The sequence below is a fragment of the Rhinolophus sinicus genome, chromosome X (genome assembly GCF_036562045.2).
Source record: "Rhinolophus sinicus isolate RSC01 chromosome X, ASM3656204v1, whole genome shotgun sequence".
In the NCBI taxonomy this organism is placed as follows: Eukaryota; Metazoa; Chordata; class Mammalia; order Chiroptera; family Rhinolophidae; genus Rhinolophus; species Rhinolophus sinicus.
The window spans coordinates 104,839,713-104,845,378 of NC_133768.1; positions in this window are offsets into that span (position 1 = coordinate 104,839,713).

The window sequence follows — 5,666 nt, forward strand, 5'->3', positions numbered from 1 at the left end:
ATATAATATAATACGGGTCTTATATTAATTTTTACTCCAAAAGACGCATTAGAGCTGATTGTCCAGCTAGGTCTTATTTTCGGGGAAACACGGTAGAAGAATGACCCCGGGCCAACAGCCAGTCTTGAATTGGGGGCCTCAGTTCTATAAGTACAATGTAAGGAACTGGGTTCCACCAACAGCCTCAATGAGCTTGAAAGCAGAGTTTTCCCCACAGCCCCCACGTAAGGAACACAGATCTGCTGACACCTCGATTTTAGCTTACTGAGACCTGAATGAAACTTCTGACCTACAAAAACTGTGAGATAATAACTAGATGGTGTTTTAAACTCCTAAATTTATGATAACTTGTTATGGCAGCAATGGAAAACTTATTAAGTACTAGGAATACTTTTCACTTGATTATAACCTGCTATCGTGACCTTGACCAAATCAATTCTTCTTTCTGGGCTCAATTTCCTCACCTATAAATCAACTGCTGGTTTTTTTAGGCCCACCCCCAATATTAGTGTGGCCCAGGCCAAGGGTGAAAATGGAAGAAGCTACATACCAGATGCCTAAATATTTAAAATGTATAAATTAGCATGTTAAAAAATGTCTTATCATCCTCCCTTGACAAACGAATGTTAACAAAATCAAAATAGAAACATATGTGTACAGCAATGATTTTTTTGAGTGAAAGTCAGCCAAATAGCAAAGACAACTATGTAAATAAATTTAATTAAAATAAAAAGACATATGAAGAAACATTTCCCTGGAGCCTGAACAGTGCTGGGTCTACTAATGGCTCCCAACCCAGACTATTTATTGCAATACTGGGAAACATTTTGATAATGTAGTAATAGTTATTTAAACTGTGTTTTAAGAATACTTTAGGGAATCAATTTTTATTATTATCAAATATATAAAACAATTCTGTGAAAAAGAGAACTTCTCCTTAAGATGGAAATAAATTCAAATAGAATTTAAAACCCGAATAGAACCTTAGAAATCACCTAGTAAATCCTATTCATTTTTCCTATTAGAAAACTATAGCTCAGAGAAGGGAAGTGACTTGCCCAAGGTCTCAGTCTTCGTATATGTGCTGCCGAAACGAGCACAAGGTCTCAGTCTTCGAAAGCAACAAAAAAGACTACACTTTTGGTCACCTGACTTCTAGGCTCATTATCAATTATTTTGATCGCTGATATATTAGGTGGATACAAGCAAGTGGAACATTTAGGAAAATGCAGGGACATTATCAAAGTATAGGAATTAATACTCAAAGCAAAGGAGTTTTCTACAATCTAAATGTCCTATTGTCTCAGTTTCTCTGAGTCTAAATGTGTTCATTTCATCTGAGGAAACAGTACACCACAGGCATGGATTTAGTAAAATTTTAAATGAATGACAGCAGACTCCAATAAAACCCAAAATAAAGTAAAATCATATAACTTCAAATGTTGAAAACTTCTTAAATGAAAGAGGAAATTTAGAACTGAAAATTTTTATAGAATTTCAATTAAGTTTGACAGCTGTTTCATTACCAGATTTGATTCATTGTAATAATACATTGTAAAATGATCATCCTTTTATCAGTTAAAAAAAAAAAGGCTCCTATAATTTAGGTAATAAGATCCTCATAGAAAATCTAAAAATTTTTAACATCATTATTTCCTCACTTTTGTAGTGACTTTAATGGAAAATGTTAAGAAAAATACATATAATTAAAATATGGAAAGAATAAGACAATTTAACTGTGATGAATAACCCAATTATATAATAACTGTGGTGGGAAGTCTAACTTCTCTGTACTCATTCTTATTTGAGCTCATTTATTGGATCACAAAGGTTTTCTTTTTCTTTCTTTTTTTTTTTTTTTGTCAAATGGGTGTATATAGGATTTGGTTTTGAATTCCATCATTTAAACTTATTAGACATAAACAATTATTGACACAATAAATTAAGCCAGCCAGTGTGTCTCCAGTTCAGTACATAAATGAATACCATGGGCAGAGAAGTGAAGACATTTCTGCTGATGTAGCTACAACCTTGGGGCTACTTGTGGTCTGTTATGCGTAATGCTACACTCCATAAGACAAAATATACTGCTGGGAAATTGCGCACTGCATTTTTTTTATTAAAATTTATTGGGATGACCATGGTCAAGGATCACAAAGGTTCTCCAAGGTAAAAGGCAATTAGTCTGTATAGTTATAAAAATAAAATTTAACCTCAAGTTCAAGTGAATGCTTAAAGAAACAATACTGGCAGCATAGACTTACGATTGGATGCAAGTGATCAGAATAAATGCACAAACTTTCACAATTGAAACAACAAATCATTGCATTGGAGTCACAGCAGTTGATATACAGGAAAACTCTTAGCATAATTTCATAGAAGCAGAATGGGAAAGATAACGTACCAAAGACAAAGCATCAAAAGAGCGACAAAACTGAGGACGATAAACATTCATTAAATGAAAAGGATAGCACACATCTTAAAACAACCCACATATAGTAACATAATTGTCAAGTGCAATACAATCAAATCCCTACTTTAAAGTATTCTAACTTGCCAACCAAAACTAAGAAAAGAAATGGATCACAGATATCTAAAGATGGCTTTTAAGATCCAGAAAATAACGTTTTGAGATTCATTTTTGAACTATGAGATATTTTATGTTAGAACCATTCTTCAAATAATTTGTTAAAACTGCTCCTTATTCAAGTCATATATTCTAGGTCTTACACAAGTTTACACATTGTCAGTTTGCTCAGGGATGTAGTCAACTTCACAGTGACCCATGATAGTTCTAGTTCTTTCCCCGGGACTATAGGACTCTGGGTTCCAAGAAAGCCCATAGAAGGCGCTCGCCCGTATTTCACCATCAGGGGGCCAGGAGAATGAGAAGCCCTACTTCTGACATTACGCAATGAAATCACCAAATGATGTCTCCACTCTTAGCTCAGATTTTCATATTTCAGCTACTGAATTAACATTTCAAGCCATAGCACAGTAGTATCAACACCCAGTCAACAACCTTTGGTCAGTGTCGCCTTCTTTGTTCTGTAGACATTTTATTTAATAGAGCAACTACTACTAGTCATTAACTTGACGATCTAAAATAAGGAAAAAAGCTCAATGTCAATGCTCCTTTTGACCATACCGCTGTTGTTCCTAGCCATCGCAGTATGAGAAATGAAAGAAATGAGATGTTTATGGATTTTAAGTGAAGGAGCACAATTGTCATAATTTGTCAGGGTAGGATGGTCCACATAGAAACTAAGTTCACGATTTCTCAAAACTAATAGAGCATTCAGCAAGGTTACAAGATACAATATTAACTTAAACAAATGAATCATTTTCCTTTACAGCAGCAATAATAAACAAATTATAATAAGTAATTAAGGTGTCATTCATAATAGTAACATAAGTTATAATGCATCTAAGAATTAACCCAGCAACTTCATAAAGACTCATTTTCAGAAAGTTGTGAAACTCTAAAAATACCTTTAAAATGATATGAACAAATGGAGACATACGCAATGTTCACGGATTTGATGACTTAACATTGTAATTATGATAATTCTACCCCCAAATAATCTATGAATTTGGTACAGTTCAAATAAGACTTGCAGCAGAATTTACAGAGGAATCAACAAACTCATTCCCCTTTACTATTCCCATAGTTTGTTAATCTTATTAGATGGGCTCCTGGAGGCAATTCTAAGGTGTGTGTGTGGGGGTGGGTATTCCCCACACCAACAAGCAATTCTGAGACACCAGTGGGGTGTCCGAAAATTCAACTCAATTCTGACACTGTCTACACTGAAATAATATTAGATTCCACAGATAAAGGGCTCAGTCCCCCAAGACTGCCCTCCGCTTCAGATGCCAACTGCAAGACCAGGTTGTCACCTGTGCTTCTGACATACTGGCTATAAATCAAATGTTCCCACTACCCCTCCTTGGGTTCAGTTAATTGGCTAGAGTGGCTCACAGAACTCAGGAAACCTGTTTACTCTTTAGATTAAGAATTGATTACAAAGGATATTAAAGGATATGAATCCACAGACAGATAAAGAGATGCTTAGGGTGAGGTGCTATAGGAGGAGCTTCTGTCCTCGGGAGTTTGGGGCTCTGCAGGGTCGGTCGCACCTGGAAGCTCTCCAAACCCCCCCACCTTTTGGGTGTTTATGGAGGCTTCATTACATAGGTATGCTTGATTAAATCATTGGCCATTGGTGACTGACTCAACCTCCAGTCCCTCTCCCCTCCCCATAAATCAGGGGGTGGGACTGAAAGTTTGGTTCCCCTGGTAACCAGCCCCCATTCCCAGGTGCTTTCCAAAAGTCACCTCATTAACATAACCCCAGTGGTGCTGGAAAGGGGCCAAATATTATGACAAAATATGCTCCCATTGCTCTTAAAGTTCAGTAAATTCCAAGGGTTTGGGGAGCTGTGAGCCAGGAACTGTGTACAAATATACACAGTTCCTGATTTATGGGGAGGGAGACGGACTGGAGGTTGAATCAGTCACCAATGGCCAATGATTTAATCAAGCATACCTATATTTTCATATACATATTTCTCGTAAATCACAATATTGCACTTATTTACTATACAATACTAATACTGTACTACATAATACCCAGTAGGTATTAGGATGTACCTGAGAAGTGCTATTAATGGTTACAAGCAGTGGCTCTTGAACAAGACTACCTGGGTTCAAATCTGTGTTCTACCAGTACCTAGTTGTGTGATTCTATGAGTTACTTAACCTCTCTGTGCCTGATTTCCAGCCCATTTTATGGGGATGCTAACAGTACATACTGATAGAGTGGGCAGGAAGATAGAAATGAGGAGGGGGGGCTAGCCCCAGGCCAGACCCCTCCCCACCCCATAGCGACCCCCCAGAGACCTCTGCCTAGCCACAATTTGTGTCTCAAGCATCCTGCTTCTCTGGATGTGGTCCCTTGCCTTTATCCCAACTTGCACAAACATCCCGCTTATCAGAATGTACATCCTGCTTCCCAGGACCGCACATTGTAATTTTTGCCGCCTTTAGTGGGGTTTCCAAATAAATTATGGGAAATTGACAAGCTCACGCTTACACCCTGGGAAACAAGAAGGGAGGATAGGACAAGTCAGAAAAAAAAGAAAAAGAAAAAAAATAAAGGAAGAAAAAAAGAGAGGGAGGGGGAGGGAGACAATTCTACCCATAAGGATAAAAACCCTCACATAATATAAGGAAGGTTGCTACCCACCCGCGGGTCAGCCTGCTCCAGTCTCGGAGTGTACTTGCTTATTAATAAACCTTACTTTTCAGCAACTTGCTTAATTCTGCCTCTTGACAGAATTCGTTTCTTCAAGAGGAAAAGAACCGAGGTAAAACGTCATTCGAGTAACAGTACTTCATAGATTGTCCTGAGAATTAAATGATTTATGTACCTAAAGTACTTGGAATGTTGCCTGGCACATACTATCAACCATTATTACTATCAACTACTGTAACGACCACTGTGGCATACTAACACATAGGGGATTGAGAAAACTGACCCATAACATGCATTAATGACAAATTTGAAAGGGAAGTTAATAGAAATAAACAAATGAAAGAGATTTTCTTTTTTGACCTTAATATTACAAAGTCTTCTTTAACAAGACCCTAAAAACAGTAACCA